At 42.1% G+C, this 13,161-nt stretch overlaps 2 protein-coding genes across 20 annotated transcripts in view; one reads left to right on the top strand and one right to left on the bottom strand.

Moving 5' to 3' along the window:
• Window positions 1–13,161, bottom strand: part of TMEM255B (transmembrane protein 255B) — a 111,851-nt gene that overhangs the window by 36,980 nt on the left and 61,710 nt on the right. The gene's annotated exons all lie outside the window — the stretch shown is intronic.
• The window catches only part of GAS6 (growth arrest specific 6), a 155,281-nt gene that overhangs the window by 115,329 nt on the left and 26,791 nt on the right, over window positions 1–13,161 (top strand). For 2 of the 6 annotated variants that reach the window (XR_012159659.1, XR_012159662.1), the window contains one exon: window positions 11,375–11,461. The gene's annotated coding sequence lies outside the window, so the exon portion shown is untranslated. Of the gene's footprint in view, window positions 1–11,374; window positions 11,481–12,005; window positions 12,150–13,161 lie in introns of those variants that run through there. The other 4 variants (XR_012159654.1, XR_012159653.1, XR_012159661.1 and 1 more) reach the window with 4 other exon arrangements.

Below are 13,161 nucleotides of genomic sequence, written 5' to 3'. Positions count from 1 at the left end.
TAATCCCTAAATCCCTTTTGTGGATTGTGTGTGCAGGGGAGGGATTTATTGACTGCACAGATCTCTCTTACCAGTTGTATTTCACAAAGCAAAGCAGAGTGTGGGAGGAGTAGGTCTGAATGAAGCTGGCACACACAAAAAATTCCAGCATTTTGCCATGCAGGTTTTTAAATATGTTGCTGAACCCTAGTCCAGACAACTGAAAAGCTCCGAGACAGCTTTATCACAGAGAGAAAAGCAACAGCACCTCAAGTAAAGGGGTGTGAACACCATTATCCACCCAAACCCTCTTTTCCTGCAAATGTACAGGCAAAGGACTCGTAACCCATTAGAGGAAACTCAACCCTCCCTCACCTGTCCTTTACTGTAGCGGCTTTGGTTTCAAAACCTGTTGAAACCAGGTGTAAACTGGCAGCTGAAGCTAGGGCTGTGCTAGTTAAGATCTGTTCTCATTATTTTATAATGAACTGCATAAATCTATAAAACCCAACAAGGCAATCAGAGAAAATGCAGAGCCCTGCAGGAACCAGACAGGTAGATTAATACAGCTCATTCGTCATGTTACTTGCTTTGACCTTCTGATTACCCTGACAAACTAAAGTAATAGCTTGAAGACAACTGGCCTAAGGGTTGGGTGAAGCCTAACATTGCATCCAATAATATTTGTTTATACCACACAAGTAGAGAATGAATCGCTTCAATAACTCCTACTCTTTGGAGGAACAGGAAATACCAGAGTGATGGAAATAACATGTTGTTTCTAGTATTTGTAAAACTTGAAGGGTATTTTTCTACTCTGGGAAAACACTGGGCTTTAGCAGTAACTTCTTTCACTGCTTGGGGGTGGGAGGGGGGGGGGAGAGAGAGAGAGAGGACTAGTGAGCAGAGCTGAAAAGGAGCACAACACCAAGAGAAATTACGCTTGCTCCCAATATAGACATCGGTAACTTAATTAAAAATTGCCATTCATTATGTCCACAGCAGAAGCAAGCTTCATTTGTGATAATGGAAGTGCTGGAGGTAATCTTTCTTTGTGCTAATATCCTGCACTGTCAGAAGGCTTCCAAGAGATGCTCAGTGCTAATGTTGTCAAACACAGCTGATCTTACATATTTTTAGAGGAAGTGAGAGAATTCCCCCTTTTCCAGCACCAAACATAGGAAGAGGCCTCTGACTCTATTCTCCCAGGTCACATGATGTTCCTACCCTTTACGTCTCTTTCCTATTTAACAACAAACAAATTATTGCTAATCTCCTCCCTATTGCTTTGGCCATGGGGGGGGGGCACTTGATGTGACCACACTGCTTGGTTGTGCCGGTGAGGAGCAGAAGGGGGGTGATTAACCAAACTGTTCAAAATAATCATTGTTTTACTGGAATGTTGTGTGGGGGAAACGATCAGGCCTTTGACTTGTAGTGACCACTGTAAGTACAATTAATTCATTTGGTGCAACAGTATGGTAACCCCATATGTTTTTGTATGCAGCTAATTTTGAAAATGAAGTCATCTGAATATAGAGGGCAAATTTTCTGATCATAATCAATGCCTCTCAATGTGTACATTAGCCTAAATTTAGTTGCTGAACTACGTTTTTATTTGGGGGATGGGTTCAGATTTAACAGCTCAATGACCCACAACGATACTAAAGATTATTTAATATTTAATTTATTCAGATACCCAAATAAATCAATAAACCAGGGATGCAGTCATCAAGGTTTGATTGCGCAGTATATTAAGGCTGCTGAAAAGTAAAATCAATAAGAACCATGATTTAACTTTTTTTTTTCTTTTACTTGCTCATATACAATGCGGTCTGCCTGAAGATTAAGAGGCACATAGAATATAACCACAGAGACATTAAAAAGTGTTTAAAAATTATCCTACAGTATGTCATACTTTATTAACGCTTAAATGATTTTATTACTCCATGTAATGACAAAGGAAAATGAACCATGTTTTAAAGCCGTGAAAGTATTCCTGCTGGACTGCTCATAAAATGCTGTCTGACTTCTTTATATTGCTATCTGCAGACTGCATATGCATATGAGATAACTACCACTCCTTGACACTAATATGTATAGCAACACTTGCAGAAATACAGTATGTGTACTCTTATACTCTAATACGGATTATTTAACTTATTAACATTAACTCTAACATTTCCCACCAAGAATATCCTGTTGTTACATGCCCAAATAGTACTGAAGACAAATTAAAGAGGTTCTATTAAAATCACCTTAAAACAGACTGATGTCATTTTTAGTGTGTGCACATTATAGACATGCAGTAAAAATGCCATTGGCATATTATAAAAAGACATTCTTTAATTTACCCACAGAGAGATGAAGAGATGGCTAGGGCAGCTAGATGCTATGGTGATACAAATAACAACATGTATATTTAGCATGAGCTAAGAACTTCTCTTTTCCAGTCCCCTGGAGTACTGGGGAAAATGACAATTTTTCTTAAAAATGAATTCATTGTGGCACATAACTAAATTGCTAGACAAAATTCAGCTTCATTTTGTAAGTAAATCAGGGTTTCACCTGTGCACTCCTCAGCAGGTCTATGACTAGTGGTGCTTTCCAGTCTTCCCACTCTGAACCATCTCCTGTTAAAAGGGCATTACCCCAACAATGTTGTTTGCTGTTTGAAAAGCAGCGGGGAGGGAAAGAATAGCACTGTGTGTGTACCCTATTACATGATCCTGCAAAGATGGAATGACGCAGTTCGCTATGGGGCCTGATCCTGCAAGGTGCTGAGCGTATTTACATTCCCGCTGATATTATTTTCAACACAGGGCACTCAGAGTGAAATCCTTGCCCCAGGGAAGTCAAGAGGAGTTTTGTCACTGAGCTCAGTGGGACGAGATTTTGCCTTAGCACTTTACAAGATGAGGCAGCTGAAAAGCACCTGTGAACTTCTGGGGTTTCACTGGCCTGGATCCTGCAGGGACCTCTTAGGATTTACATTTTAGGCCGAGATTTCCATAACCATATAATGGATTTGGATGCTCAATTCCTATTAATTTCTGCCAAATCACATAAGTCTCAGCCTTTGTGAACAATAATTTCAGACACAAAGGGACTGAACTGTAGCCCTCTTCCATCTTGGTTTTGGAGTTTGGCGCACATATTAGGACATAGGTCTGACAAACAGAAGGCTCGGAGAGGAGAGTTAACCCCAGAAAGAGAAGATTCTGGCCCAAGTGCATAGGGTTCTGGTTTGGTTGATCTGCTGTTTTTAAAAGCACATGGCACAAAACCCACATTCTCCTAGATGCTGGCAGCCTCCCATTGCAATTTTTGAAGGATAAAATAGCCTTTGAACAACATCTCCAGCAGATTTGGCACAGCTGGTTTTTGGGTTTGTTTGTTTTTTTAGCTCAGGTATGGAATGCAGGTTTTCTTATCCCAATTTTTGTTTCCTTAGGGAAAAAACATATATATAGTAGATAATACAAAGAATATTCCATGTTCTCTCCATCTGAGCCCCATCTTACAGTTTCTGAAGGCTGTAACAAGCATAAACCTTCGTAAGTAATGCTTATGCAGCATGTTGCAGATGAGAAACATTATTAATTAAAATAATTATACACTAAGTTCTACTTTTTATTTTTCTATTTTTTTTATCCTTCAATACTGGATTAATGGCTATAGAAGCTCTCATTTGTTTCTTGCTGATAAGTTAGGTCTTTGCACTGAGTACTTCTTGAGTTTAGTTGTGAGCTCATTACAGATAGTAGCCAAGATTTTTCAAGATGATCTAAATCTAAAACCACACACGATAAGACAAGACTTCTCCAGAGATAGTTTTCCTGTGTAACAACTAAACTCTGGTTCCAAAACACATATCTGTATGTTTCTAGTTATTCTAATTCTCTTTAAGATCAGGCTATCCGTTGCCTTTTTGGAAACGGACATGCAAATGCACAGCTGTATGTTACCTCATCATTACTGCAGCAGGGCAAATGTAAGTGTGAATTCCAAAATCATCTGTCTGCCAACCAAAATGGGCAGGATGCTTTTGTGTTCAGTTACTATAAAAACTACATTAATATGAAGGGAAGTGTTCTGGAGCTGCTGCCAGTCCTAAATCTCTCTGATCAAAAACTGTTTCTTTAGCAAGAGGACATTAAATCATTTGGACAAAGCTCAAAGGAAGATGTGTGGCTGCTAAGTAAAGTAACTTCTAGAAAATCCCAGTGACTTATGAATGATCAATTCCCTAATTTTTCTGGATTCATATATAAATAAAAATCTTGTGTTTTTTAAAATGTTACAAGAAACTTCTCTTCCCTATGACCAGCAGGACATTAATGAATATCTGGGTTGAATATGTAGGGTAGAATTTTCAGTGTTGTTGTAAAGAGGGTATAATTCATAGGAATAGAATATTCTACCCCCCCTTTGTACACCTAGCCCCAGCAACCACTAATTTAAGCATAAAATTGTACATTGTGGAACCATGAACAAGTTGTTCTCTCTGACAGTTATTTTCAGTTTCCACTTCCTGAAGTTCTGTGTAGAGGTGTACAAAATTCAGTCTGCAGTTTGCAATTTTTTTCAGTAAAAACAGACCCTTTCATGTACTCTTGTAAAAAAAATTATTTTGCATAATTTCACCACTGGGGAAATAAGTCATACTGTGAACCCCTGAACTCTCCCTCCCATTCCATGCCACCAGAACGTTATAGGATTTAGCCCTTGTAGGGCCCAAGAAAATAAAATACACAACAAACAACAATAGCGGTCGCTCATCTTCTAGAAAGAAACCTTGGCCGCCTGGTGGATTAACAGAAAGAATGCCCTGCCAGTAATAGAATCCTAGCACTGGAAGGGACCTCCAGAGGTCTTCTAGTCCAGTCCCCTGCCCTCAAGGCATGACTAAGTATTATCTAGACCATCCCCGACAGGTGTCTGTCCAACCTGCTCTGAAAATGGTAGTGCAGAAAACTATATTTTCAAATGTACTATTAACTTGTAGTAGCAACCATGGGTGCTGCTACAACTGAACTTTATTTAAATAAACAAATGAAATCAAATTAACCAAGTAACCATTTTACATAGCATTTAAAAATAGGGTTGTGTTACTCTAAAATATTGTTGCAGTTTCAATACTAGGCAGAGCATGTTTGCCCTCTAGAGGAAAATATATGCATCATCTCCAGTACAGTAAAGTTCAACCAAAGGTTAGAAGCCACAGAATATTAACTCTGGGCTTTTCTTTCTGTTCATGCTCCCCTTCATTTTGTGCCATACTGGGGACTAACTAAGTTAGTGAGTGAGGGAAACATCTCAAAAAGAGGTTGTCACGACATAATCCCACTTCTCACCTAATCCCACAGAACCATTTCGCCTTAAGCTCTGTGCATTAGCTGAGAAGCAGCTTCTCTGTGGGTCATACTCACTTTACCCCAATGGTTTTCCAGGCAGGAATCCATGTGGCAGTTAACACTGGTTGAACCACCATCATGTCTCCTTCATGCCCCTCAAAAAGTAGGCAAGGTGCAAGTCTAGGGGAGGGTGGAAACAGAGGAACAGGGCTGTCTCTTCTTACTGATGTCCCAGAATCCATGATTTGCATCCATAATTCTCTGCAGAGTCAGCAGCCTGGCATTTATTGGTACAGTAATGGCGGGGGGGGGCATAAAAATGACATGAAGCCACCTTTATTTTGCTTCTCCCTAGAGCTGTTAGGAAAAAAAATAATTTCTTAAAATGTCAATGAAAACTTTTTACAATATAACCCCCCCCCCTTTTCTTTTTAATTTGCTGATTTTGGCCAGCTTAAAGGGTCAACATTTTTTAAAAATGTGAATTTTTGCTGAACATTTTTTTAAAGATTTCCATGATATTTTTGCTGCATTTTTTTTTTTAAAGTCGGCTCTGTTTTTCCCTCCCCATTCCCAGTCTTGGTCTGCACAGACCAGAGGATCTAGCCCTTTTACTTTGTGTTAGATGCAAATGCAAATTAAAACTGAAGTGTCATGCAAGGATTCTGCACCTGTTGTGAAGGAGGCTCTCTGTAGAACTGCATCCAGTAGCTACTAGCAAATGGCAGAGAAAGAAGAGATAGATAGAACACCAACAACATAGCGGAGGGAAGAATGAAGATACTGCTAATAAAGATGCTGTTGATTTTCAAAAGTGATGAGTACCAGCACCTCCTTTTGACTCCAGCAGAAGGTGGGACTGCTCAGACCAAAAGCGTATAGTGTGTTAAAGTGCACACACATATGCACTGCATGTTATTGTTTAAATTGGTCAATGAAGATGAACAATTTAATGCAAATTACTTCCACAACATTCTTTTAAATGGAAGCAAAAGCCTGGAAGAAATGTTTAATCAAACAGTCAACCCCAAGTCCATTCCAACACTCTTAAAATACTGTGCACTCGCTCTCTTTAAGTGCCAAATGATTAGAAAGCACTTAAAAGATTATTTAATAGTCTAAAGTGTCAAGAGAAGAGAAGGACCCAGCCTGTCAAGTTAAATAGGAATTGTAAAAAGAGGCCCTTGAAAGTGCAGCATGGAAGATGAATCATTCCTAGGAATGATGGGGAAATAAATCTATTTTATGAGGAAATGAGGTTACTAAAACCACAGCATTGGTTCTGCTTTCAGCACTGCAACTAGTCCAGTTCAGAATAGCAAAAATGACAGGCTCGCTTTTTCGAATGTAGTACAGGCACCAACACGTATAGTGGTATGCGATGGGCAGAGAAGCACAATAAAGTACTTAAATATATTGTGATGGTTTCTGAATCTCTTGTAAGTTAAAATGAAACCCACACACTCACACTGTTCCTCTCCTACCTCTCTATCTACCCATCTATCTTACCTCCATCACTATAGTACCAGAGTGCCTCTGTAGTAAAAGGTGGCCTTTTAATAGGTCAATCTCTACCCTCAGATGCGTGCAGTATCAGACTAGAAAAATCTGTTACTTATGAGAGTGAGAAGCATAGGTGGTCCCATGAGTAGCAGGAAAGTTTCAGAAAATGGCTTGCCAATAGAATCTCACTCATTGTTTAGAAATCAGACCTTTCCTATTCCCTTTTCTATTTTAAGAGATATAACGTGTGGGGAAAGTTTTGCAATACGTCTCAAGACAGCACGTGCTCAGTTTTAATTCCAAAGGGGTAGGGAATCTTATTATTGTGCTAATGATCAGCCTCTCTCAACTGATCAATATCATGTTTACATTTTTTTGCACAAATATTGGTCAAACAGATTGAAAAATTTAGGCCCTGATTCTAAGGCTCTTTGCAGCACCTTTGCAATGACTTAGCTTTGGGGTTACTCTGATTGATGCCTTTGGGGGGGCCCGTCCTATGCACAGCAGCAGGATTTTGGGAATGCAAATATATGCTGTATGCTGTTTTTGCACACACCCCTTTGCTGACCTCCACCCAGCCTGTGCAGTACACTCCTTAACCATAGCCAGAGACTGGCCCATAACTTTGTAGCCTGTCAGCAGAGATAACATTGACAAGCAGGGCAAAATATGAAGAAAAAGTTTTGGGGAACAAGAACAGAGGCCTGTGGGATACTAATTTAGAGAAAAAAGAATTACTATCCTTGAGTAACCTGAGAGAGTAGTCATGTTAAGTAGGGAAGAAAACCATTGCACTGTGGAGTTAGCAAGATGTAGGTGCCCAGGCAATGAAGGAGAAGAGTGATGCTCAGACTCAAAAGCAACTGATATGTCAGGTAGGGTAAGAACAGCAGTGAGAACTTTGGTATTAGCCAGAATAAAATAATAACTAGAGAGAGAGCTGGTAGAATGGCCAGAACAAAAACAAGGTATGAGTTATCAGAGAAGTTAATTTTTCCTCTCACACCCAGCCTTACTCTGTTTTTTTTCTCCCTTTGGGCAGATTTTTCACAATTATTTTCTTTCAAACTTCTCCACACAATCCTAGTGACCTTATCCTTTAATGTTCATGGACTTCCACACTTTCCTTTCAGTTGCATATTTCACTTTCAGGGCTTTTGGTTTTGTAGCATCACAGTGTCCCAATTTATTGTCAGTCACAAACACACAGCCAGTTCATTGGGTATTTTGTGCTTTTAGAGAATAGGAGAACATAAAAATAACGGAGACAGAGTTCAGTCCAAATAACTGCACTTTTACCAGCTATGGACCATAATTTCCCCTCCCAGAGACAAATCCCTGGGAAAGAAAAAAGAATTCAGAACGTTCATCATAGAACTCATCATGATCACCTTGTGCTCCTGAAGGGACAGGAAATTATATCCCAGTGAAGGAGGCAAGGACATAACCTGTAAGAAACCTTGCCAAGTAGTAGCAGAGCTAGGCTTTGCAACTGGGGGGGTGGGGAGTGGGTGTGTGTGATGTATGGTGGTGCCATCTCAGAAACATAAGAACGGCCATACTGGGTCAGACCAAAGGTCTATCTAGCCCAGTGTCCTGTCTTCCGACAGTGGCCAATGCCACCAGGTGCCCCAGAGGGAATGAAAACAGCAGGGCATTTTACTGAGTGATCCATCCCTTGTCATCTAGTCCCAGTATCTGGCAGTCAGAGGTTAAGGGACACCCAGAGCATGGGGTTGCATCCCTGTCCATCTTAGCTAATAGCCATTGATGGACCTATCCTCTGTGAACTTATTTAATTTCTTTTTTTAACCCAGTTATACTTCTGGCCTTCACAACATCCCCAGCAATGAATTTTACAGGTTGATTGTTTATTGTGTGAAGAATTATTTCCTTATGTTAGTTTTATACCTGCTGCCTATTAATTTAATTGAGTGATCTCTGGATCTTGTGTTATGTGAAAGGGTAAATAACACTCCCTTATTTACTTTCTCCAAACCACTCATTTTATAGACCTCTATCATGTCCCCCATTAAGTCCTCTCTTTTCTAAGCTCAATAGTCCCAGTCTTTTAAATCTCTCTTCATACAGAAGCTGTTCCATACTCCCAATCATTTTTGTTTCCCTTCTCTGTGCTTCTTCCAATTCTAATATATCTTTTCAGAGGTGGGGCCAATTACTCTATTGGTTTGTTAATTTCATACATTATCATGCCTGTGTATTTTACATGTTATTATGCCTGCTGCACCCTCCACACCAGCATTGCCACTCTAATCCCAGCCTGGTATGGAGGGGAGGTCCTAGAAGAGGGTTGGGGCTGGAGAGCGAGCTCACCCAATGACGGCTCCCACAGGCGCTGGCTTCCTCAGCGCCTAGGGAGTGCTCAAACCCCGGCTCTGCCATTGAAAGTCTGGTCCGTGGCGCAGTGGGGCTAAGGCAGGCTCCCTGCCTGCTCTGGCTCCGCGTGGCTCCTGGAAGCAGCCAGTGTGTCCAGCCCATAGGTGCATGGACCTGTGCACTGTGCACTCTCTGTGCACTGCCCGCCCCCGAGTGCCAGCTCCACAGCTCCTATTGGCCAGGAACCGTGGCCAATAGGAGCTGCAGAACGCGGCGCCGGCAGGGGTGGGCAGTGTGTACCACACAGAGCCGCCTGGTTGCACCTCCAGCTAGGGCCAGGACATGCTGGTCTCTTCAGGCTGGGAGCCTGCCCACAGTGCTGGGAGCCTGCCTTAGCCCCGCTGCACCGCTGACCGGGAGCTGCCTGAGGAAAGTGCCGCCTGGCTGGAACCCTTGCCCTGAACCCCCTGCCCCAGGTCAGAAGCCCCTCCTGTACCCTAACTCCTTCCGTGAGGATCCTCATGGAGCCAGAGCTGCCACATTTCCGGCTGCTTTGCACTGCCATGGTAGTCGCCAGGATCTTCCCCCAAACGTGCATATGTGTATCAGCTGGTCCAGTCCTCTCAAGAGACCTCAAAACAACATGTGGCCAGATTCTGACCAGCGTGAAGCCTAGGGAGACTCTTACCCGGATACAGAGTGTCGGGGAGGCAGAGGGAGCTTGCAGAGACTGCCCCCAACCCTTAATACAGCGCATTCCCCTACTGCCTGCATTCAGGGGGGCCTCTGCTAAATGCAGGGATGTCAGGGAGTCTAGAGGGAAAGTGCAATGGAGCTACTTTTTCTCCTCCAGTTTGGCTACTAATGCTGCCAATTGTGTTACCTTCCACATTGCACAGCAACAGGCAGCTCTGGCTTCTTAGCCCTGGTCTACACGACAAACTTATGTCATTATAACTACGTTGCTCGGGGGTGTGAAAAACCCCTGAGAGACACAGTTATACCACATAACCCCCAGTGCAGACAGCCCCATGTTGACGGGACAGCTTCACCCATCAACATAGCAACCGCCTCTTGGGGAGATGGGGGTACCTACACCGACGGGCGAAGCTCTCCTGACAGCGTCGGATGAGTCTTCACTAAACACTCCAGTGGTGCAGCTGTGTCACTGCAGCACTGTAAGTGTAGACAAGCCCTCAGGGTTGCACTGGAAATACTGTTTTTAATTTTCTGAGCATTAGCACCTAGATATTCTAGTCAGGGGAAGGAGAGGGGGGCCTTAGAACTGCCAATAATAAATAATAATTTTGTATATTTGAGCTCTTTACTTTGGCTTTAGTGTAGTATTTTAACTAAACAGTTGATTGATATTACTCAGAGCTGTGATTTTAGTTGTTGCTTCATGCAATTATACATTTAATTGCTTATTATATTTGATTACTTACTTTGCTTGATTATAGGGTTCACTCTGTGAACTGACTGCTGTGTCTTGATTATAACTTCATTGTGTCATTTGAGCAATCACCCAATCACATGAACTACTCAAACTATTTAATCTATTGCTGGCAACATAACACAGAGCTATATTAAGTAAAAAAACACAAAAACCTCCTCCTAATACTACAATAACTCAGTCTTTAAAAACAAAAATCAGGAAAATCAAAGTTATGGTTGTTGTGGGAACCACAACTCTGGAAGTTCCTAACTTTGATATTTTAATCATATAAAACTTCTTGTTGCATTAAGGTAGGTTTTTTACATTTATAATTCCTTTTTGCTTTTATTTCACGTTAAAGAAAAGGAAAGAGGAAGATACGAGTGCAGTGGTGGGAAACCTGCAGACCATGGCCCGTCAGGGTAATCTGCTGGCTGTCCACGAGACAGTTTGTTTACATTGACCATCTACAGGCACTGCCGCCCGCAGCTCCAAGTGGCTGCAGTTCGCCGTTCCCGGCCAATGGGAGCTGCAGGAAGCTGCGAGCCACAGGAACGTGCTGGCCGGCATTTCCCACAGTTCCATTTGCTGGGAACAGCAAATCATGGCCACTGTCTTGCGGCCGACCAGTGGATTACCCTGACGGGCTGCATGCAGCCTGTGGGCCACAGGCTGCTCACCACTGCACTAGTGAGTGCATTTACTTGAATGATCATATATCCAAATAAAATGCTCCAAGTCCCCCCTTATTATTTTATAGGGCCTGTAAATGTGCAAGGTGCTTAGAAAACAAATGGAAGCCGGGTGCCTGCTCCAAGACACACTCAATCAAAGGCCCGGATCTTGCAAACGTATCCACATTTGAGGTAAACCCTCAAATTCACAGAGTGCCGCAATGAAGTCAATAGGTCTCAGTAGTAAGGGTGAAAGGATCTGCCTACATGGATGGGATTGCAAGACTAGGGCCTGAACATAGCCCAACAGACAAGCAAGAAGACAATATACATCGAAGCTGAAGGAGGAAGGATGTGGGTTTTACAAGTAGGGAAGGGAAGTGGGGGAATAGTCAGGATGGGAAATAGATAATTCTCCATCTCTTGATGTCTTTAAATCATAACTGAATGCCTTTCTGGAAGATGTGCTTTAGCCAAACACAAGTTATGCTTTAGTAAAAGACTAGTTATTGTGCTCCATATAGTGTGAACAGGGTGAAGTTACTGGCCTGTGATATACTTGAGGTCATACCAGATGATCTAATGGTCCCTTCTGGCCTTAACTCTATGAATCCATGTTACCATGAATTAAGATGGCCCAAATTGAGTAATCAGTTCATCAATTCATATGTGTGTCTTGATTGTTCAGATGTTGTGAGTTTTTTCCTGTCTCCTCAGAATCATCACTGCACATTTCAAAGTTCAAGTACATCTCAGAAGTTCATGAATATTTAAATATACCATGTCAATGCTCAACAATAAGCACCCGTGGGCTGGTGTGTGGGTGCATCTACATAACTGCACCACGACACACACAAACCAGTAAGGAAAATGTATCATGCATAATCAGTATACTATTTTCATTAATTTATGCCGCCTTCATTTTGTACTTAACTTTTCTAAACTTGGCAAAGCATATATTTCTCAATGAAGACTAAATACATGACAAATATGAACATTTAAAATAAATATATGTTGAAGTTACTCAAGTACCAAAAAACAAAGTGGAAAATTTGTTTAAAGGATGAACTTTGAAGGAAGCTGCCCTCCCTCCAACCCCTCTCCTTCCCTCCCGTGCAGAGCATTCCCCCCCACCCCTTCTCCTTCCCTCCTCCCTCTCGCACAGAGCTGCCTCCCGCCCACACCTCTCCTTCCCCCCCCCATGTGGAGCTGCCCCCTCCCAGCCCCTTTCCTTCCCCGCATTTTACACGAGTATAGTGAAACACACAGAGGTTAAGCGAATTGCCTACAGTCAAGCACAAAGTGAATCAAGTATCACTGCTAGTTAGAGAACTCAAGAGTCCTGACTCCCAGTCTCCAACACTTACCAAAAGACAATACTGTTTTAATAATAAACCTCATGTCTCAGCTATTACAATATTTGGCACTTAGGCAGAGTTCTCTAGCATAATGCTGTATTATGTGAACAGCTGCAGCTGTCCACACTCACCTAAAACTACAGGCTCCAAAACTACTGTCACAAGTATCAGCAGGGTTATTAATTCATAAGAACGGCCATACTGGGTCAGACCAAAGGTCTATCTAGCCCAGTATCCTGTCTTCCAGCAGTGGCCAATGCCAGGTACCCCAAAGGGAATGAACAGAAGAGGTAATCATCATCAAGTGATCCATCCCGGTCACCCATTCCCACCTTCTGGCAAACAGAGCCTTGGGACATCATACCCTGCCCATCCTGGCTAATAGCCATGGCTGTACCTATCCTCCATAAACTTATCTAGTTATTTTTTGAACCCTGTTATAATCTTGGCCTTCAAAACCAAACAATTTATTGACAAGATGACAACTTTAATATAGCCACATTTTTAGTGCATTG

Source organism: Lepidochelys kempii, chromosome 1, assembly GCF_965140265.1.
Source record: "Lepidochelys kempii isolate rLepKem1 chromosome 1, rLepKem1.hap2, whole genome shotgun sequence".
Lineage (NCBI taxonomy): Eukaryota > Metazoa > Chordata > Testudines > Cheloniidae > Lepidochelys > Lepidochelys kempii.
The sequence above is the reverse complement of the archived record's forward strand: the minus strand, read 5'-3'. Positions and strand labels throughout refer to the sequence as shown.